Source organism: Solenopsis invicta, chromosome 5, assembly GCF_016802725.1.
Source record: "Solenopsis invicta isolate M01_SB chromosome 5, UNIL_Sinv_3.0, whole genome shotgun sequence".
Classification (NCBI taxonomy): Eukaryota; Metazoa; Arthropoda; class Insecta; order Hymenoptera; family Formicidae; genus Solenopsis; species Solenopsis invicta.
The window spans coordinates 8256485-8281210 of NC_052668.1; the positions used below are offsets into that span (position 1 = coordinate 8256485).

The 24726-nt window shown below is 33.5% G+C and overlaps 1 protein-coding gene across 8 annotated transcripts in view; it reads left to right on the top strand.

Annotated features, from left to right (window-relative positions):
• Positions 1-24726, top strand: part of LOC105198947 (monocarboxylate transporter 10) — a 429682-nt gene that overhangs the window by 39409 nt on the left and 365547 nt on the right. The gene's annotated exons all lie outside the window — the stretch shown is intronic.

The window sequence follows — 24726 nt, forward strand, 5'->3', positions numbered from 1 at the left end:
TAATAAGTTAATGGTGAATTAACGTAAAATAAATATGTATTTAATATAAAAGATATTATTTTCACAATAAAGTTATGCGATGTATAATTAATGGAAAATAAGTACTTAAAAAAAAACATTTAAAAAAGATCTACTTATTAGTATTGTATATTAATCGCAAAAAATTAAACCTAAATTAATATTAAGTAAAGAATAAGTTAATATTAAAAACAGTCAAGTACATTTTTAAAAATCATTATCTCAAATAAATAATTAATGTTAAGTAAATATTAAGTTAATGTTGAACAAATGTTTAATGTTTCTGCAGTTGTTATTTTAAATAAATAATTAATATAAAGTAAATCTTAAATTAATATTAAAAGTAAATATTTCAATTATCCCTTAAACAAATAATTAATGTAAAGTTAGTATTAACCCTTAAACACGTAAGTGGGTTTAAGAGACCCCATATAAAGTTTTGAACGTTTTCTGTGTGAAAATAGAATGAGATAGGAGCAGGCGCGGATTTACATATTTTGCCGCTTGGGGCTGAAAAGTAGCTGCCGCCCCTTGTACAGGTAGTGAAAATTAGAATTTTTATAAGAAATGCATAACGCGATCTGAACATGATAATTCCTAAGTGTAACAACTTTTAACTTAACAATCCTAATACTTGTGTAAAATAAATCCTAAATGTAACAGTTTTTAACCTAATGTAACTTGTCAACTTATATAATATTGCAAAAAAACTTACGTGCATTAGCTGGTATCATAATTGATTATTTATTATACACTACTCAAAAGAAAATAGGGAACACTTTCCAGACACCAAAAATTAGGCTATTTTCAAATGACTGTAACTCGGTGAAAAATCATCGTAGATAAAAAATAAAAAAAGCATTTTGAAGCTTGAAGATCCAACTTTAACGCTCTATCAGCAGATTTTCAAAATTCTTTTAACTTCCTTGTCTTATGCAGTAAAAAAGCACACCCTGTTTTGTTCCTTAAAATTTCGTATTTTTGACACTTTGCAGCTCGACCAACAAATTTTTTTCGAACAATTCAAGTAAAGCTTCATAAACTACAACATTTTGCCTACAAAATGCTTTTTTTAAAATTTCTCTACGATTTTTTTTGACCGAGTTACGCTACTTTGAAGCTAAACCTGCATTTTTTACAAATGATATCCGTACTCCGTGAAAAATCATCGTAGACAAAAAATCAAAAAACCATTTTAAAGCTCGAAGTTCCAGCTTTAACATACTGTTAATGGTTTTCAAAAATTTTCTCAATTTCTTAGTACTATACCCCAACAAAGATACACTGTTTTTTCCTTAAAATAACGTATTTTTAACAGCCTGTAGCTCAATAAAAAAATTTTTCTCGACAAATCCAATGCAAGTGCCATAAAGTATGACATTTTCTCTACAAAATGCTTTTTTTAAAGTTTTCTCTACGATTTTTTTTGACCGAGTTACAAGACTTTGAAGATATACATTTTTTACAGTACATTTTTCCGAAAAATGACGTCTACCGCCGACATTAGCATTACCCAATGTGCACCACGTGGAGGTTGTCGGTCGGATTTTTGCACATCGTGTGTGTGTGTGAGTGTGTGTGTGTGTGTGTGTGTGTGTGTGTGTGTGTGTGTGTGTGTATGTATCACAGCAGAGATAAGGACCCCGCAGTTCGTCACTTCTGCAGTATTTAATGACTCCAAACCCTCTCTGCTGTGTGTGTATGCGCTCGCGCGCATGAGAGTTCAATAGTGTGTATTTCCTCCTCTCTGATCAATTACTGCTTGCAAGCGTTCTCGCATATTTATACATCTTGCAATACGATCTTGCGGAATGTTGTGCCAAATTTCCGTTAAAATTTCTCCCAATTCTTCTAAATTTCGCGGCTGTTCCTCGCGACGCCTTAATCGTCGTTCCATTTCATCCCAAATGTGCTCGATTGGATTTAAGTCCGGGCTATTGGCGGGATGATTTAACAGTCTAATTGCGTGTCGTTGAAAAAAACGTCGCGTTATATTCGCCGTATGAGTTCGAGCGTTGTCCTGCATAAAAATAAAGTTCCGACAGGTTCGATTTAATAGCAAAACGTGTGGTCGTAGAATATCGTTGATATAACGAACACCCGTCATTGCCGGAGGTGGCAGGATCACTAGATCACTTCGTCTTGTAAGTGATATACACCCCCACACCATCACGGAACCGCCGTTGTAGGATCGTATTGGCATAACGCAACGTCGATCATAGCGTTCATTTCGTCGATGCCAAGTACGTATACGAGCATCATTGCCATAAAGGCAAAAACGTGATTCGTCGGAGAAATATACATTTCTCCATTCCCTAGCGGTCCAATTTATGTGATCGCGCGCACACACACAGCAGAGAGGGTTTGGAGTCATTAAATACTGCAGAAGTGACGAACTGCGGGGTCCTTATCTCTGCTGTGATACATACATACACACACACACACACACACACACACACACACACACACACACACACACACACACACACACACACACACACACACACACACACACACACACACACACACACACACACACACACTCACACACACACACACACGATGTGCAAAAATCCGACCGACAACCTCCACGTGGTGCACATTGGGTAATGCTAATGTCGGCGGTAGACGTCATTTTTCGGAAAAATGTACTGTAAAAAATGTATATCTTCAAAGTCTTGTAACTCGGTCAAAAAAAATCGTAGAGAAAACTTTAAAAAAAGCATTTTGTAGAGAAAATGTCATACTTTATGGCACTTGCATTGGATTTGTCGAGAAAAATTTTTTTATTGAGCTACAGGCTGTTAAAAATACGTTATTTTAAGGAAAAAACAGTGTATCTTTTTTGGGGCATAGTACTAAGAAATTGAGAAAATTTTTGAAAACCATTAACAGCATGTTAAAGCTGGAACTTCGAGCTTTAAAATGGTTTTTTGATTTTTTGTCTACGATGATTTTTCACGGAGTACGGATATCATTTGTAAAAAATGCAGGTTTAGCTTCAAAGTAGCGTAACTCGGTCAAAAAAAATCGTAGAGAAATTTTAAAAAAAGCATTTTGTAGGCAAAATGTTGTAGTTTATGAAGCTTTACTTGAATTGTTCGAAAAAAATTTGTTGGTCGAGCTGCAAAGTGTCAAAAATACGAAATTTTAAGGAACAAAACAGGGTGTGCTTTTTTACTGCATAAGACAAGGAAGTTAAAAGAATTTTGAAAATCTGCTGATAGAGCGTTAAAGTTGGATCTTCAAGCTTCAAAATGCTTTTTTTATTTTTTATCTACGATGATTTTTCACCGAGTTACAGTCATTTGAAAATAGCCTAATTTTTGGTGTCTGGAAAGTGTTCCCTATTTTCTTTTGAGTAGTGTATTAAATGAATTATTAAATACCACTCAGAGTGTGCCAGAGAAGGCTGCACGATAGGACTTCACACTCCGGTTTTTTTGTTTTTTTTGTTTTTTAATTTTTTTTAATTTTTTAAAGTTTATTTATTTTCTTATTTTTTAAGTTTTATAATTTTGATTTGATTTTATTTCTTTTTTACGCAACTGAGCATCAGCAAATGAATCAATTATATTATCATAATTTAAACGTTTTGCGATTTCTGACTCAATTGTAAGAATTGCTGAATAGTTGAGACGTTCATCACCCATCGTAGATCGGAGATCATTTTTGACGCGCCGTAATGCTGAGAAAGATCTTTCTGCTGAACAGTTCGTTACAGATATGCATAAGAAAATTCTAAGTACGATATTAATGTAAGGATACACTTCTTGGAAGCCTTTATCATAAATCATTTTACAGATCTTTCGAATAGTGCTTGGAGGTTTATCTAAATTTTTTTAAAATCCAAAGAAATGGAGACATTCATTTTGAAACAAATCTGAATCTGGCAAGTCTTCCTTATATTCATTACTTAATCTGACAGCATTTTTAGCAATAGTTTTATCATCCAATGTAATTCCTTTAATTAAAAAACCAAAACTTGTGCTCAACTCTTCGTAGACTGTTTTTCGACGTTCTAACTATGCAACTATTCTATCAACTATGACATAAAAAGTATTGATTTTAAAGTTTTCTCGTTTATTAAATTCGGTTTCAAAATTTCGTGATTCGTCGTCTTGGAGTTTTCTTATCCTTTTTCTTTTTAAATTATCTTTATAATCTATAATAAATGATTTTTTAAGAGCAGCATTTTCATAGATATCAAATGCTTTCCTAATACTTTCAACATAGTATTAGGAACCGTCATTAATGAACCGTATAATTCTGCTACAGTATAAAGATCAATGTCAGCTGCTTGAAGCTTCTTACTAGAAAAATAAAATCTCTGTAATAAATCATCTCATACTGAAGAAAGAATGGCTGTTTCAAGACATTGTAGTTGACGGAGGATACCTGAAGCTTCACATCGAGTACAAGATTTTTCTGTTTCATCTTCCGCAATTGATGCAAGAGCCTCAATCACTTCATTCCAATCTTTATTAAGACTTTGACATGCGTCATAACGGGCTGACCATCGTGTTTGTGACAAGCCTTTTAGAGTTCTGTTTTCACGTTGTGTTAAATGTCTCTGTAATATTTCCCAGCGATAAGTAGAACTTGAAAAAAATACATACAAATTTTGACGAAGAAGGAAAAAGTCATTACTTTCTTTACAACAACTTGCTGCATGTTCTCCAACTAAATTCAGGGAATGAGCTGAACAGGGAGAGTATACAGCGTTTGGAGAACTTTTATTAATTCTAGCTTGTAATCCGGCATATTTACCAGACATATTCCTGGCATTATCATATGATTGACCTCTACAATTTGCAATATCAATATCAAAAGCCACAAGCACAATGACAACAGCATCAAAAAGTTCGATCGATTTATGACCAGCATTCGGAACAAAACACAAAAACCTTTCTACAGGATGTCCATTTTTCAAAACATATCTCGCAATCACTGCAAGTTGATCGGTATGAGATATGTCTGGACTTGAATCTACTACAATAGAAAAATACTTGGCACTCTTTAATTCTTTAATTATTTGTTTCGTTACTTCTTCAGCCATTAACTTAACGAACTGTTCATATGTAGTAGAAGATAAATACGAAGTGTGGCCTTAATTACCGTACTTAGCTATATGCTCTGCCAAAAAAGGATCAAATTTAGAAATAAGTTCAAGACACATTATAAAGTTACCACTGCTTGACGAACCAAACTTCTTGATATGACCTCTTAAAGGTGAACCTGCAGTTACCAAGGCACGCACAGTGGCTACAACCCGTTTTAAAACGTTGCGTCAGTACTTTTTCTCTGTGTCTATTTGATACGAAAAATGTGTATCAATTTTTCCAAGAGTGTTTGATCTCATTTTTATATCTAAAATACACGACTTGTGTTCAAAAGAATTCTCATGATTTTTTAATGCATCATTGCCATGCTTTCAGTCGTCAAATCCTTCTTTTGCTATTTTTGTAGTTCCACCAAACAATTGACAAGTAACACCATTTTTGTAGTTCCACCAAACAAAACATTGAACCCGAACTTTCTGAGTACATTAAACACGATAGCTTTACTATTTGGCCATTGACAAGTTGAGTTTTAAATAATGATTCATTTAAATATCGATATTGCTTATCACAAAGTCTCTTTGAACGGGAAAAATCAAAATTTTTATTATAAACATCTTGGTTAATTCCATGCTGCAAAACGTATACACGTGTAGCATCGTTTACTACCCATAAAACTGGATCATTTACAAACACATTAGAATTAACTATATTACTCTCATCAATATTAATTATAGAAGACGAGATAGTTGACTCTGGGGACTTTGAGGTGAAATTAAAATGGTCTATGTCACACATTGTTGGTACAATTTCTTTATTATCCGAACATTCGGAACCAGTAATGGGAAGCAGTTGTTTTGAAGAACCAGCAATGGGAATGGCTGGATTAAAAAAACTATCAATCTTAAGTGTTTTTTCTATAACACTACGTCCTCTCTCAGCCTTATCTAACCTTCGTTTCTTATACTGACTTCCACTTAATCGTATCCGTCCGTCACTCATGTTTTTTATATTAAAAAAAAATTAAAGACAGCAGTCTGATGCAAATTATAAAAAAAAGGAAAAGGGAAAAAACGTAAAAAATTGCGATTAATAACTAAAATTTATATATATATATACTAATTAAGAAATTTATTTTATTTAAAAATATGAAAGATAAAACAAAATATAAATGAATATAATATTAAACATAAAACATAAATGAATATAATATTGTCGCACGCTAACTCTCACGTATCGTAAAGTGCTTGCTTGCTTCCTTTTTATTGGCTCTCGTTCCCAATAATTAGAAGAGCGGAAACGATTTGGCCATAATAACCAAATTATAGTTTTCAAAGCTCAGAACGATAATTATCGTTCCGGTGACCGATTGTGATGCAAAATGCAATCAACAGACACAAAGATATATCGAAACAAACCGTCCGAATACTTAAGACTAAAACGACCCCAAACGAACTCTCACGTATCGTAAGTATCGGTACCGGTTGCCAGGCTCAACCTCATATATGTAATAATCGACTGAACCTCAGCCGTATGCCGCCGCTGAAACGCGGTCTTACGACACGACGCGCCGCGACACATTTTGCCGCCCCTATATTTTGCCGCCCCTATATTTTGCCGCCCTGGGCTATAGCTTATTAAGCCCCTATAGTAAATCCAGCTCTGGATAAGAGGCTTGGACCAAAACATAAAAAAAGTTTAAAATCTCCTCTTTTGATTCATATGGTTAATCAACTTTTTTGGTCAACTAGAATTCGAACGGCACGGCAGCAAAGTTTTGTTAGGGTCAATGCGACTTATATAGTGTGTAAGTGAAACATTTTTTGTTAATATTTTATATAAAAAAGCTGGACAAAATACGTTCGAACAGATCGGTTTGCGGATGTTATTTGCATATACTCTGTTTAAAGTTGGAATACTAATAAAATGCTGTAGAAAAGGGAGTTTTTCAAAATATATCATGAAACACATAAATTTTCAATTTTAGACACGATTTAATAAAAATTCCTGATATTCGCCTTGTTACATAAGTACATTTTTTAATAAAAATGACAATAATATAATTTTTTTTTAAAGTATAAATCTTTAGCTTTAAAACGCCGTATTGTAAAGTCTTTAAATGTTTTTTGTTGCAAAGATATGATTTTTTTTAAAAAGTGGATTTTTAAATGCCCAAAAATATCTCATATTCTCCATGTTACATAATTATACTTTTTAAAAGGAATGACTTTGGCAAATTTTATTTTGAAAATGTGACTCTTTAGCTTTAAAATGCCGTATTTGAAAATCCTCAAAAGTTTTTTGTTGCAAAGATATGATTTTTTGGAGGAAAAGTGGATTTTTGACCAATTTCTCATTTTTGCTTAATGGTTTTTCCTTTATAACTTTACAATAAATTTTTTTTTCGGCAATGCCGATTGTGCAGTCACACTCCTGAGATTCTGAACTTTCATTTAAAAAAAAAATTGTAGAAGTATATTGATTGTAATCAAAATTATAGTTACTCAAAGTTGGAAAAGTCTCCCAAACCCAAAAACGTGTTTTTGTATTTTACAGGATTGGTGTGTTTAAGGGTTAAATAAACATTAAATATATATGTTTTAAAAATCATTATCAAAAATAAATAATTAATGCGAAATATTATTTATTATTATATTTAATTAAAATAAAATAAATATTATTTTTTCAATAAAGTGCAATATACTACTAATAAAAAATAAACAATAAAAACATTTTGTTCAGAGCAAAGCAAGAATTTCGTTCAGCCTAATCAACTATTTTTTGTATTTTTGCTCTGAGCGTTTCTGCCTGCCGTGTTGCTCCACGAGAGCATCACGCGCGAGCACATTCTTACCCGCGTGGTTCTTTAAGAGCGAAATTAATCAGTGGATTTACCGCACTGCTGCTGACCCCCAAAATCACGAAAATTTGTTGCGATCCCGAGCACCGCAGTCTTTCGCCACTCGGTGCTAAGGCAATATCGATTTGTGGATCTCTATCAAGTTAAATCTATTGCGGTTTCTTTTACTTTATTACTTCTCATCGCACTCTTTTGTATTCTGCCTCTTGTTCATAATAAAATCAGTGTACTGCTATTTGCTATTCAGCATTATAATTTCAATGAAATTGTTCCTTTTCCGCTTATCTTGAAATTTATCTCTAAATTATCTAAACACGTTTAACAAATATTGTCTTCTGATTAAATCGTTATTTTGAATGAATGAGTAATATTAAGTAAAACTGTTCGTTACGAAAATTAGGCATTCTCAAGAAAATGACGATTAAATATTTCCGGCATCTATAGTACCGCTACAGAAGAACGATTGTCAATTGGATACCTAGCGTGAGACATTGGAATATCGATTAGTACGCGTGGGATCTCAGGTTCGATCCCCGCGGATAATATTTTTTTTTATTTAACCCTTAAACACATCGATCCTGTAAAATACGGAAACACATTTTTGGATCTGGAAGACTTTTTCAACTTTGAGAAGCTATAACTTTGATTACAATCAATATTTTCCTACGATTTTTTTTTAAACAAAAGTTCAAAATCTCAGGAGTGCGACTGCATAATCGGCATTGCCGAAAAATAATTTATTGTAAAGTTATAAAAGAAAAATCATTAAGCAAAAATAAGAAATTGGTCAAAAATCCACTTTTCCTTCAAAAAATCATATCTTCGCAACTAAAAACGTTTAAGAACTTTCAAATATGGCGTTTTAAAGCTAAAGAATCACACTTTCAAAATAAAATTTGGCAAAGTCATTTCTTTTAAAAAGTATAATTATGTAACATGAAGAATATGAGGTATTTTTGGGCATCTAAAAATCCACTTAAAAAAAAAAAAATCATATCTTTGCAACAAAAAAATTTAAAGAACTTTACAATACGGCGTTTTAAAGCTAAAGATTCATACTTTAAAAAAAAAATTATATTATTGTCATTTCTTTAAAAAAATGTACTTATGTAACAAGGCAAATATGAGGTATTTTTGATTAAATCTTGTCTAAAATTGAAAATTGATGTGTTTCATGATTTATTTCGGAGAAACTCCCTTTTCTACAGCATTTTATAGTATTCCAACTTTAGACAGAATATATGCAAGTGACATCCGCAAACCGACCTGTTCGAACGTATTTTGTCCAGCTTTTTTATGTAAAATACTTAGAAAAAAAGTTTCACTTTCACACTATATGGGTTGCATTGGCCCTAACAAAACTTTGCTGCCGTGCCGTTCGAATTCTAGTTGACCAAAAAAGTTGATCAACTATATCAATCGAAAGAGGAGATTTCAAACGTTTTTTAAGGCTTGGCCCGAACCTCCTATCTCATTCCGTCTTCACATAGCAAGCGTTCAAAACTTCATATGGGGTCTCTCAGGCCCACTTACGTGTTTAAGGGTTAAATCTTATATATTTAAATTGTTATATATAATTTTTAAATCATTTTTAATTGTTTAATATAAAATGTTATTTAAAAAAGAATCAAGGAATTTAAAAATGTTTTATTATATTAAATAAATGAAAATTTCTCGTGAACACAAAAAATATATAACATGAGAATAAAAAGCCTAAAAAATAAGAACAAAAAATATATTTGCAATAAAAATTGTATAACAAGACTGTTTTACAATTAATTTACAGCTCTTATGGTGATACTAATTATCGTAAAAACAATTAAAACGTAATGATTTATTGTAACAAATCTCTAATCAAACCTGAGATAATATCGATATTATTTTATATTGAATTTTATATAAAATAAAGTCTAAGACGTAAAGACGTTTTAAAAAAATTTCAAAAAGACGTCTTAAGGTACAAGTCTAAAAGACGTCTTTCAAGAAAGTCTTAAAGACTTCTTCAAGACGTCTTTCAATAAAATCGTATAGACATCTTTAAAAAAAATGTCAAAAAGACGTCTTAAAGATAAGTCTAAAAGACGTCTTTCGGGAAAGTCTTAAAGACGTCTTTAAGACATTTTTTGATAAAGTTGTAAAGACGTTTTTAAAAAAATGTCAAAAAGACGTCTTATGGACAAGTCTAAAAGACGTCATCTTTAAGACGACTTTAGGATGTTTTTTAGACATGCGTGTTTTCTGGGATTACTGCTGTATTAATGCCAATCTAAAGAAATCACAGAAAATAGCAGATTGTGTGTATAATTTTTGTCTGTAATTTTTTCGGCAGTAATACTTTTTCATAAGAGGAAAGGCAAATCAGATTTGAAACATTTGCATCTTAGCGTTATATATCATGTTTTGGTTTTGTTGTTTATAAGTAAACACAAATGAGAATAACAAAAATTATTCAATTGTATAAGAAATAACGAATCTATCCGGACATAGATTAAAAAATCGCACTTTAAATACACAAAAATAACGAAAACAAGCAAAAACGTGATATGTTTTAAATCAGAAACGTGATATGTTTTAAATCAGAAACGTGATATTCTTTAAAATATTTGTTAATGATGTTTGATGATGATCTCTGTTCTAATAGAGAATAAAAAATTTATCAGATGCAGTTACGAAATGGTCTTTACAAGCAAAAGTAACCCCGAAAAATAGCCAAAAAAGGTTTTTGTGGTATTTATAGGTGTTGTCACGGAACGAAAATTCTGAAAAAATCAAAAAGATAGTTTTCATAAAAATGCAACTATGATTAAAATATAAAGGTAGCAAGTCTTGTGAGAGTCGAGATATTACAATTTGAAATCTTTTTTCAACTTGTACAATTAGAAATTTCTGTCAAAATAAAAAACTAAAATTTTTTTATGTATCTGAATCATATCTAGTACCAGTTAAAATTTCAAATTGATTCATTAAAACAGAGAAAAAAATGATTTATTAAACATCATTTTTTTTTAAGATTATGGACAATAAGCAGGAGCCTGGAACTTGAAAATTTGGGAAACTTAGTTTCTTTTAATGACAAAAGGATGGGTTAAATTTTATACAAATCCATTAAGGGGGGATTTTAACTCTCCTTATTTGACTAGAGCCTTTATCCATTTTACGAATGCAGTATGCTGGCTTTTTAAGGAATGGATTTTGTTTACTTTGATAATAACGTTAATCGACAATTATATATAGAGAGACAATTATAAAAGAGGTAAGACAATATTCTCAATGGTGGCAAAACAATCAAATAATATAATTCTTGACTTAAACATAAAAAAGAATTTCTTATACTAGTTTAATTAAAGAGTACAACACTAATCATTCTGGCTTGGCAAGGATCAAAGTTCAAGATTATGCCTATATTCATTCAACTTAGAAATAACTTTACATAATTAACGAATCAAGTGTTTAAACGTACTTTCAAAATAAGGCTCGTGTCTTCAACATAGTTTCAATCTCATTATACAATGAATGCGTTAATTTATTTTACTTTTATCATATATAATCAAAGTTATTTCTAAGTTGAATGGATAAAAGCACAATTTCGAACTTTGATCTTTGTTAAGCTAGAGCGATTACTGTTATTAATTGAACTAGTATAAGAAATTCTTTTTTTATATGCTTAAGTCAAGGATTATATTTTTATATGCTTAAGTCAAGGATTATTATTTGGGGATTATATTTTTGTTTTACCATTGAATATTGCTTTATCTCTTTCATAATTGCATCTCCAAATATAATTGTCGATTAAGGTTATTATTATCAAAGCAAACAAAATCTGCTCCTTAAAAAGCCAGCATGTATAGGGGAGATCGGAGCAAATCGTTAGGCGGGTATACAATTCGATAATTAGAAATATCTTTTTATGGGTACATATTAAAAATTTACTTTAAACACTGTAAACACGTCCTAATGTAACGATGTTGCTAACAAAGATTTGTTGGTAACGGCGTCATATTCAAGTCGTAGTAGTGAAAAATGTGTTTTGCGACCGTCAAAGTAATTTCTGATAGTCGGCATTTCTTTGAAATTTAAATAAGATAATAAGGTTTTTTTGAAAACTTTGAATGTATCGTGTCCAGTTGAATGTATTTGAAACATTTCGTGTTTACTTTTTGCTGTGTGATATCTATTTTTGTCGATCATACGCAATAATGCGCACAGTTGATGTTGGGCTATTCGTAATACCGAGCACCGGGACGATTCGTTAATACTGATTGCAGCGCCTAACCTAAGTTGTGCGTGCGTGCGTGCGTGCGTGTGTGCGTGCGTGCGTGCGTGTGCGTGTGTGTGCGCGCGCGTGTTTGCGCGCGTGTGTGCGCGCGCGTGTTTGCGCGCGTGTGTGCGCGCGTGTGTGCGCGCGTGTTTGCGCGCGTGTGTGCGCGTGTGTGTGTGCGTGTGCGTGTGCGTGTGTGTACACACAGGGTGATTATTAATGACTGTTACAACGTTTTACCCTGAGAGCATTCATACCGACAGAACTTGTAATATACTAGGCGTTTGTTAAATGACAGCTGCTTTGGCCGGCACGAGCGCGCTTGTCCCGAGCAGTGTCGAGTGATACGTATAAGCCCCTGCTAAAAAATTTTTTTCATATTACTTTTATATTATTTTTCAAAATATCTGTCTAATTTTATAGTTTTTTTCAGATATTTTTATAAGAACTGGATTACGTTTCATAAATACTTTGAATGTCTACATCTCTTTTCTCAAAATTTTGAAATGTGTTATCTATGAAGTGTCTTAAGATTTCTATTATTTTTTGTTCTATAATTTCAGATAAAATGTTATAAAATGTAAAGTAGTTGTAAGTATTTTATAAAAATTGTAGGATGAGAAATCTCAGAACGTTTCAAAATTCACACGTATGAAAAATTCAAAGAGAAGATGTACACTTTCCAAGTAATTCTAATTATTTCCAAAAAATGTTCCAATTTGTATAAAGATTACAAAAAAAACTTTTATCAGTGATGTTTTCGGGAAAAATATGAAAAATTCTCGTAATTATGGAATCGTTCTGAGAAATTATGGTATTTTTCATATTTGTTGCAAAAAAATTTAAGAAAGTGTTAAAAAATTTGAAGAATTTCAAATAACTTTTTACAACGATTCCATAATTATAAAAATTGTCTCAAATTTGAAACGTTTATTTTTCAATTTATACGTATAAAATTGATTTTCAACGTTTATTAAATGTATTTTTTAACCAACTGTGTTGCTTTTGGGATATTTTGCGGCACGTGGTGTGCTCGTAATGGCGGAAGCGTGGGAGGATAGGACTGGTTGAAATGATACCTTGCGTATTTTATAACTCTACCTTGTCCAATTATGTTTCAGTCCTTTACATTCATTGAATATATATACCGATGTTTCTTTGGTATTCTAATATTCATGAAACGAATTCTTTGGTCGTTACTTAACATTTTTTTTTTACAGAACAAAAAACTCACACGGGAACGCGATATGTACACGTGGTAAGCAAAAAGACGAATGAATGTCTGCAATGACCGTCTTTTTTTTCTTTGGATGGGCGCATATGCGAGTGTGTGTTAGTATTCGTGCTCTGATTAGGCGCGGCGTGCGTGTTTGTCCAGCACTTGCTGCCACACACTCCCCTCCTAGCGACTAACCGTAGGTTGAGGAGCAATTCGTACTGTCTTCTTTCCTGGGTAAACTCTTAGTGGCTTTTTCTGCTCTGGTTCCCGGTTGGCTTCTGAAGTTAGTTGTACTTGCAATATTCCTTGAGGCTTTGGTTGCTCCTTCAAGTACGCTGGCTTGAGCCTTTGGGTGGAAATCGTTTGGCGTTGATTTTGATCCAATAGACTTTGTTGGACAGCCTCTCTATCACTTGGAATGATCCTTCGTAGACGAGTGATAATTGACTTTGTTGGTCATCGACCTTTACAAAAACATGAGTGTAGTGAGTAAATCCGGATGGATAAATAACTTGTGTGGTGCGTTGTGTTTCTGGGTTTTATAGATTGCATCGCCTGTCGCAGGATTCGACTGAAAAGGTTCCTCAAACCTTTGAGGAATGTTGTCTGTTTGATTGGTGTCTCCTCCTCTAGGAATATATATCCGAATGTTATACCATACACCATGTCGGCTGCTGAAGCGTTTATATCCTCTTTTACAGTAGTGCGTAGACTCAATAGAACGGTTGGTAGGACGTATGACCATTCCTGGAATTTGTGGCATTTAATGGTTGTTTTCAAGGATCTATGCCATCTTTCGATCATCCCGTTGCTCTGTGGGTGATATGCGGTTGTGCGTATATTACAAATAGATTGTTCAGTATTTCAAATATCTGCGATTTGAATTGCACATCTCTATCCGTGGTTATGGTAACCGGTGCACCGAATCTTGCAATCCACACTGAATAAAAGGTATTTGCTATTGTTTCAGTTGTTGTATCCTTTACTAGAACTGCTTCGGGCCATCTCGTATATCTATCTATCATGGTAAGACAGAATTTACGTTGGATATTGGAAGTGGTCCTACTACCTAAATGTACGTGGCAAAATCTTGCGTCTAGTATTGGTATTTTATCCGGTTCGAGTCTTGTGTGTTGTTGTATTTTGTTTCTCTGGCTGGCCATGCAAGTCTTTACCTAATTGTTGGTGTCTTTATTTACTGTGAGCCAAACAAAGCGCTTGGTGATCATTTTCCTTGTTGTTCTGATACTTGGGTGTGATAAGCTATGCACCAATTGCAATATTTTATTGTGTAGTTCCTTGGGCACATATAAACCTCCTCTTGGCTGATGTCGTAATATAGTGTTTTGTCGGAGTTTTCCAGACGTAGCTTTTTGAGTTGGAAAGATGTAGTATTCGTTTCCAACATTTGCTCCAGCTCTGGGTCATTTTCTTATGCGATGGCCAGGTCGTCAGTAGATACGATAATGGGACGCGTAATTGTCCAATCGTGATAGGGTGTTTGCAACAATGTTTTTTTAGCCTGCAACATGAATCATCTGCGTAGAAAATTGTGCAATGTAGCTCAGCTGTCTGAATTATTTTGGCGTAACTTTGCTCGATTGTTGGCTGAATACGTAGATAAGAGGTTTATGATCGGTCTTGATTACTAGGTTCTTATCTTCGATCATGTGCCAAAAAATTTAAGGCCAGAATAAATCGAAAGTAGCTCACGGTCGTACGTGCTATACTTCTGTTGTGTAGGCGATAATTTCTTGGAAAAAAATCCGATTAGTTGTCAATTGTCGTTCACTTTCTGTTCTAGTGTTGCGCCCATCGCTGTGTGTGATGAGTTGCATGTTAGTGTGAGTGGTGTATCCTTTATTGGATGCGCAAATAGCATTGTTTGAATTAACTGGTCTTTGACTTCTTCGAAGGCCTTGATAGTTTCTTGATCCCAATTGATAGGCCTGCGGTTTTTCTTCTTCGCGCCTTTCAATAGTGGATGCAGTAGTGCTTGTGCTTTGGCTGCGTATGAAATAAATCTTCTGTAGAAGTTAACAATTTCGAGGAATCTGTGCAATTGAATTTTATCTGTCTTTGATAATTCTTCAAGGCTTCTATGCGTTGCGATAGCGGTTTTAGCCGTGCTGGTCTACTAGGTATCCAAGGTATTTGATCTCGGTGATACCTAGAACAAACTTAGATAGGTTAATGGCCAAGCCGTTCTTACAAAGGCGTTCGAAAACGTGTCTCAGGTGAAATCTATGTTGTGTTTTGTCTTCGGATACCACAATAATGTCGTCGATATAGCCATGACAACATGTTAATCTACGGAGAGCCGTATCTAAGTAACGCTGGAACGTTTGGGTGGAGTTCCTCAATCCGAATGGCATCACCAGGAACATGAAGAGGTCAAACAGGGTCATTACCGCCGTCTTGGGCACATCTTCTGGTGCTACCGGAATTTCGTGGTAGGCCTTAGTTCCAGCTTAGAGAATACTTTGCAGCCTACTAGCTTCGATGAAAAATCCTGGATGTGAGGTACAAGGTAGCTGTCAGGTAAGGTGGTCGCATTCAATCGGCGATAATCGCTGCATGGTTGCCAGTCTCCATTCTTTTTCTTCATCATGTGCAAAAGGCTTGCTCATAGACTCGACAAAGGTCTGCAGATTCTATCTCTTACCATTGATTTGAATTCGGTTTTGGCAATGCGGTATTGTTTGGGAGTCAGCCGTCTGGGTCGTTTTGCAACCGTTTCTGTTGACCTTGTGTGACAATTTGATGCTATATTTCCTTCTCTGTGGGCTTCTTTGGCGCAACTCGTGTGACGTCTGCAAATTTGTTGAGTAATTTGTTGAATTTGCAAGCCAACTGGATGGTAGAGAGAGTCCGTGTATTATTTGTGATTATTTGGCCGTATACCTGGAGCAAAGTTTCCTTGTTAATCAGAGTTTAGTTTGCAAAGTCCACCAATAGGTTATGATGACTAAGAAAGTCGACACTGATTATTGTGTGCCTGGTATCTGCGATAATAAATAACCATGTGTAAGATAAGTAAGTTAAATTTAAGTTCAACTTGAGGGTTTTTTCGCCGTACGTATCGATAGTTGTACTGTTTGCAGCATATAGTTTTATTTCGCTCGGAAACGCTCGTTTAGCGAATAGTCTTCTCGGCACTATGGACAAATCTGCGCCAGTATCAATTAAGAATGGAGTTGAATGTTACCTTGTCCGTAATTATTAACTTGCGGCTTTGGTGCGTGCCGGCAATTGCCCGGTGGGTGGGTAAATGTGTGCGTGCGCGCGTGTGCATTCTAGTGCGGTTTCCAGTCGTGTACAATTTGGTCCGTGTGCAATAAGGTCCGTGCGCAATCGGGTCGGTGCGCAATCGGGTCGGTGGGCAATCGAGTCCGTGTGCAATCGGAACTGTGTTCGATCGAGTCCGTATCCGATAGTTTATGTGCGTAATTAGGTTTCACTGCATCGTCGCACAGTGCTATCATTATTAATGAAGTTTTACCAAGAACAAAACGAATATCTGTAGGAGTCTAGGGATAATGACCGTTCAGTCTAATGTATCGACAGAGCGTATAGAGATTATAACTAAGGCAGAGTCTTCCATTTTTACTGGATTCTGATTTTTTGTACTTCACAAACTGCCACGTTCTTGTATCGTTTAATTTTCATTTATGTGCTATTAATCAAAGTATAAGTGTGCCTTTAAAGATTTTCTATATCTTGTCTCTACTGCCTGACATATAATCCTCATTCATTTAGCGTTTCGCGTCAAACACTACGCTTTGCGGATAAGTACTTTCTCTATACTTTTAGCCCAAAATGGTTCTGATGGTTATACCAACAATAGAGTTCCATAAATGTTTCGAGAGCTGGATCAAGTGCTGGCAGAAGTGCGTTGCAGTCGATGGGGAACTTTGAAGGGGATAATATCATTTTTGATAAATAAACTTGTATTTTAGATTTTTTGAATGAATTCCGAGAACTTTTTGATGAAGGTAGTATATACAATTAGTGTTTTTATTCTACGTTTTTATTTGTGATTTGAAATTAATATAATAATTATAAAAATTTCAGTAATCATGTTTACAATTATTATATTTATTAAATTTTAAATCATAAACAAAATGTAGAATACGTTCATCATGAAATTAAATTGTTAATTAATTTAATAATTTTATTTCATGATTATTGTGTTTTGTTTCACAACGAAATGTTTGCTTTAAACATGGGATTCGTGTCGCTTGAAGGATTAGGATCCAAGGAAGATGTCGATGAAAAGAACGGGTGTCCATTTATTTCCCAATAAATAATAATATATTTAATAATCTGTCACAACTCACTTTTTGGCGAGGCACGTGTCGTCGATGTTCATTGTCCGGCGCGGCAGATTGCATTTCACGGTAGTTGGTGTTGTGCCCTCTCATCTTCGCAAGTCACTCTGCTTGCTGTTCTTGACCGAAAGCAAATTTAGTATTGCCAGAGTGTACATGAGGACGAAGATATCAGATGCTATCCGCCGTTCAATCTTTGGCAAAGATTTATACACACTATTAATTGCGTAATGTCGTCGCCTATTACGGAATAGGTTTCTAATATAAGGTAGCAAGGTTTTTGCTACATTAATAAATGTATGTGGTTGGTACCATCATAAACTTATTACTCTTGCGGTGAAATCTATTCATTGTAGTAGAAAATTCATTATTAGCCCAAGAAGCACAAGGTTATAAAAAAATTTTTATAACTCCATAAAACGTTTGTACATGATATACAGGAAAATTGTACGACTAAAAAGTTAATATTGATTATACAACTATTTGTAGTTTTTGAAACATTTATATGACTACGAAAAACTTAGTCTATGTACCCATACAGCACAGAAAATTCCAGCAATATTGCAGCAACGTTGCAATGTTGCAGATTGCAATGCAATATTACGGAGACATTGCAGAAACATAAATTAACAATATGCTTGCAATATCGCATGGCATATGCCAGTAATATTCCGGAAACATTGCAATATCATAATTTTTTAATGAAGTAGTAGCAATAAAGAACCAAAGCAAAATATTTGCGTATAATAATATATTAATTTAACTTATCTATAATTATTCATCCGCATTTAGCAAACTAAGGTCGGACGTTACTAAATTTTCCGCTGAATCTCTACATTTCCTAATAGAACAACCGTCCATATATTGACTGTAAGTCGACTCATCCAAGTTAGGCTTTCAAAGTTGACTGCAAATCGACTTTGCATAGACGTCTACAGACATCCTTTAATTGTTGACTCTAAAACATCTAGAAAAAGGCATGCATTTTCGTGGTGCTGTGTGCATCATAGTATTGTTAAGAAACATAAATATTTATATCAATAGATGAAATAGGTCCATATATGAAGAAACCTCGATCTACAGTCCAATGAATAAACAATATTTTTAAATTGTTTTTTTAATAAAAATTTTTTTATATCCAATTTAATCATTGTATTATATTGATATATATTTTCTAATTGCATCTTATTTAAACAAATAACAGAAAACTTATTCCAGATGCTATTCTGCATTTACAAAATTAATAAAAAAAATTATAATTTTATATTTGTTTATATAAATATTGTGCTTTAATTATACATATTTCATTTCTTGATAACGTATATTGATCTGATCTACCAGGTATACACATATCAGCATAAAGTGTTCACAGGTCATCATGAGGGATCAGTTCGGCAGCGATCACGGAAGTCAAGCAACGTTCACCGGAGTCGCGACTTGGATGGGTAGCCGCGTGGAAATTTCTGAAAAAATATTCCTGAGATTTTTTTTGCGAAAAATGTTTTTTAAAATGTTGCACAAATATTGTTTTGTTCATTGGAATTATGTGATGTAATAATATTTATGTGAATATTTTGGAAAAATGGAATGTTTCAATGCAATATTTCAAAAAGCGGACATCTTAATGTTGCAGCAATGTTTCGTAATCAAAATGCAATATTACAATGTTTCAATGATATCATTCTGCAATCTTTCTGTGCTGTATGGGTATATGTATTTATTTGAAATCTTTATAACGTCTGTACGATTCCGTACAAATTAATTGTTATGTGATATTTATTTTAAAAGTTTGTAACGTCTATACGTATGTTAGCTGTCTTGATATAGCATTCATCAAGTTTTAGAAACGTCTTTACGATTCTTTATAAATTAGTTATTTTGCAATATTTATGGCATTGTTTTTAAAACGTTTATACGACTCCGTATATTTTAACTTGACTTTTAAGTCATAATTTCAGGTTTTTAAACGTGTATACAACTACAAATATTGTTGAGTAGAAATAAATGTGTATGATATGTTTGTAAAAGCTTTATATAACTTTAAAAGTGTAGTTATTTTGACGTTTATTACTAATCAGTATACTTAAAAAGTATGTTTTAATAAAAATTTCTTTTTTAAGTAAGCAGAATTTAACTAAATCATTTCGTAAATTTAACAAAGTTATTTTATTTTTACAGAGAAAGAATTACTTTCCGTTTTCAACCATTCAAGTTTACGACCAGACCAGCATAAAGATAATAAAAAAATATCAATTGGAAATAGGACTGAAACGGAAAAAACATTATTGACATAAAAAGCACGTTGCAAAAATTAATTTTGCAACTAATTTGTTTATAACAATTATAACAACTATAACAAGAAAGCATCATGTCTGTTTCTTTAGTAATTTTTTCCGTAGATTGGCGCAATCAGTTTTCCTCTACAGTCAATTTTTAATAATTTGTTTATAACAATTGCAAAATAGATTGCTGTAACGTGCTTTTAATGTTTTTTCTTGCTCCAGTACTATTTCCAATTGATATTTTTTGACTATCTTTACTGGTTTGGTCATGGGCAAGAACAGGTTGTAATTATTTATATAGATTATTTATATAGATTATATATAGTTTATTTTTAAAATATCTAAAGCCAAACAGTCAAAGGGCTAGTGAGAGTGTTCGCGCGATACTCAACACACAAGTTTCTTCTTATTCAAATCAGCTTTACTTCAAATATAATTTTTTATTAACGATAAAATACAAGTGTACAATTAGCTCAGTGTTAGCATATTAGGTTATTGTTCCGAAGGTCTTAGGTTCGAATCCCGCCGTTTTCAAAAATTTTAAAATAATGCGCAATTGTAATTAATGAAATGGAATCTTATATACAAAATAGTAAATATAGATTAAGCTATATGAATAGTAAGATTTGTTAAAAAAACTAAAAAAGAGTTTTTTATTTTTTAAAGTAAAAGAAAAAACGGGTCGAAACTAAAATTTTTGTATTGGCCAAAGTTTGCGAAAGTTGTATTAACGTCTATACGTGGTGTTTAAAACGATTATTGAAACGTTATGCCATGACTATTAACGGTCGGTTGTAAAACAGTTGTATTACAAGTTTTAATGTCGTTAATGCGACGTTAGAAATCAGTCGTATAGATTCCCCACTTACAAGGAAACACAGGGAAGTGTCCGCCTCAGATTAAAACGAGTTTTTAATATGTTGTAGTACAGATAAAAATAAGAGACACGTATTTTTTTATACGTGCCCATACGCACTTTAAGGGGGTGAAACACCCCTTTGAAGAAAATCGGTTTTTTTCTTTCGAAGCGTATGCCGTCGAAACTATAAGAGATAGAAAAAAAATGTTTTAAATGAAAGTTGAATGGCTCAAAGAGTAATTTATAACAGCGGAAAAAAATTTATTTTTTTTTAAATTCTTTTTAATACTTTCTCCCATCATTAACCTATTTTTTTTTTAATTTTTATTTTTTTTATAAGCAAAATAAAGCTTATTTTATTACGAATTCAACGGTATATGATAAAGTTACGATACAACATTCCCATTTTCCAAAAATAATTAAAAACCTCTCTATACGCACGGTACGCGCACCCGTCCGCACTCTGCGCTACGGAAGTGACTCCCTCCGATTTCGACGTGCCTTTAATATGTTGTACAGATTAAAATAAGGGACACGTATTTTTTACACGTGTCTTAATACACTTTTAAGGGTGAAACACCCCTTTGAAGAAAATCGGGTTTTTTCTTTTGAAGCATGTATCGTCGAAACTATAAGAGATAAAGAAAAATGTTCTCAATGAAAGTTGAATGCATATTTTTTTCGCATAAGATGACAAAAACATTTAGATGACAGTCTGTGTCTAACATGAAAACGCAGACATTGAAAAAAACATTTACTACAAAATAAAACGACACTACACTAAAGAATTACGGTGTTGTAAGACATTAATTTCTTGTTTAGAAAATAATATGTAATTAATATAAGTTAAACATTTATTTACTGGTCTACATGATTCAACTAGAATATTTGTTCTCTTCAACATTTTATAAATAAGGAGACTTGGATTACAAAAAATTATTACTCACACATTCCATACCTTCACTATCTAACGCCAGCTCATCAACTAACATCAAGAGAACTAAATGTTCAACAAGAGAACAAAATTTCCTATCTTGTAATAGAATGTTTACGTCTCGGCAGTATTGACATGTATAGATTCAAGAGTTACGTATGTAAGGAAATGACCCAAAGTGCACGCGCCAGTAGCGTGGTTATGCATATTTCTACACTAATAGAATTTAATAAACACATTAATTGAATTGTATAAATGCAGTATGAAAAATGAAATTTCTAACAAATTTTTTAATTAGTTTTATGTTAGTTCTCTTGTTGTTAGTTGATGAGCTGGCGTTAGATAGTGAAGGTATGGAATGTGTGAGTAATAATTTTTTGTAATCCAAGTCTCCTTATTTATAAAATGTTGAAGAGAACAAATATTCTAGTTGAATCATGTAGACCAGTAAATAAATGTTTAACTTATATTAATTACATATTATTTTCTAAACAAGAAATTAATGTCTTACAACACCGTAATTCTTTAGTGTAGTGTCGTTTTATTTTGTAGTAAATGTTTTTTTCAATGTCTGCGTTTTCATGTTAGACACAGACTGTCATCTAAATGTTTTTGTCATCTTATGCGAAAAAAATATGCATTCAACTTTCATTGAGAACATTTTTCTTTATCTCTTATAGTTTCGACGATACATGCTTCAAAAGAAAAAACCCGATTTTCTTCAAAGGGGTGTTTCACCCTTAAAAGTGTATTAAGACACGTGTAAAAAATACGTGTCCCTTATTTTAATCTGTACAACATATTAAAGGCACGTCGAAATCGGAGGGAGTCACTTCCGTAGCGCAGAGTGCGGATGGGTGCGCGTACCGTGCGTATAGAGAGGTTTTTAATTATTTTTGGAAAATGGGAATGTTGTATCGTAACTTTATCATATACCGTTGAATTCGTAATAAAATGAGCTTTATTTTGCTTATAATAAAATAAAAATTAAAAAAAAAATAGGTAAATGATGGGAGAAAGTATTAAAAAGAATTAAAAAAAAAAATAAATTTTTTTCCGCTGTTATAAATTACTCTTTGAGCCATTCAACTTTCATTTAAAACATTTTTTTTCTATCTCTTATAGTTTCGACTTCATACGCTTCGAAAGAAAAAAATTGATTTTCTTCAAAGGGGTGTTTCACCCCCTTAAAGTGCGTATGGGCACGTATAAAAAAATACGTGTCTCTTATTTTTATCTGTACTACAACATACCCTATGATCAGAAAGTACCGGGAATTTTTTATTTAAAAGTACCGCGCATGCGGGAACCGGTTTTTTTTTTCTTATGTTGGTACGACTTTAAGACGCACATCTGTCAGGTTTTAATGCCATCCGATCATTAGTGTCTGCCTGGCGTTTGTTTACATCAGTCAACTTTTTTCATTTTGCCGCATTTTACCATGAATAATTTTGTTGAACAAAGAGTTTGTTTGAAATTTTGTGTTGCGAACGAAATTTCGTGTGCTGATGCACTGAAAATGTTGCAAAAAGCATTTTGCGAATCTGCTCTATCAAAAACAAAAGCATACGGGTATAAAGACTTTAAAAGTGGTCGTACAGTGGTGGAAGATTTCCCTCGTTCCGGACGTTCATCGACGTCGAACACTGATGAAAACGTGAAGAAAGTGAAAGAAATGGTGCTTGAAAATCGTCATACCAGCTTAAGAGAGATGTCTAGTGAACTTGGCATTGCATATGGAACGGCACAGCATATTGTGGTTGATGTTTTGGGTATGAGACGCGTGGCAGCCAGGCTCGTTCCGAAGGATCTGAATTCCTTGCAAAAACACCACGGAAAGACAGTTGCTGAAGAGATGATTTCTGAAGCCCAAAGTGATCCAACCTTCATGAAACGAATAATTACGGGCGACGAGACATGGGTCTATGAATTTGACATGGAAACAAAGCAACAATCGTCCGAGTGGTGCTTCGAAGACGAGCCGAAACCGAAAAAACCGCGTCAAAGCCGCTCAAAAGTGAAGGTGATGTTGACTGTTTACTTCGATTGCCAAGGCGTTGTGCACTATGAGTACCTTCCACCGGGCCAGACAGTCAACAAAGAATATTATTTATCCGTTTTGAAGCGTTTAAGAGATGCTGTACGTCGCAAACGGCCGGAAATGTGGGCCGACAATTCTTGGATTTTGCATGATGATAACGCACCATCGCACCGAGCCCGAATTGTACTGAATTATTTGACCAAACATCAAGTAAATACCATCAAGCAAGCACCGTATTCACCTGATATGGCCCCGTGCGACTTTTTTTTGTTCCCCAAGTTGAAGTTGCCACTTCGTGGAAAGAGATTTCAGTCGATCGAGGAGATCAAAGAGAATGCGACGAGGGAACTAAAGGCCATCCCTTTGTCGGCCTACCAGGGATGCATGGAGGACTGGGTCAAGCGTTGGCACATGTGTGTTGCTTCAGATGGATCATATTTTGAAGGAGATAAAATTAATTTGCCTGAAATTTAACTCTATTTTGTTTTATTTAAAAATTCCCGGTACTTTCTGATCATAGGGTATTAAAAACTCGTTTTAATCTGAGGCGGACACTTCCCTGTGTTTTCTTGTTAGTTGACATAAACATTTCAACAACGTTACTATCTGTATTTTTTAGTTGCAGTACGGTTGTAAGCAAAAGTTACAAAGTTTTAAAAAAAGTTATATAAACGTTTCTATAACTATTATACTACTAGATTGTGCTCCTTGGGAAGTTATATGTGTGCAGTCGTTGAAAAAAAGTTTTTTGAAATTGGATGTTGTCAAGATTTATTGAGATAAGCCTTGTTTATTAAACAATAAAAGAATATATATTTGATGATAAATTTTGCATGGAATAACAGAGTAAAGTCGTATTAATAG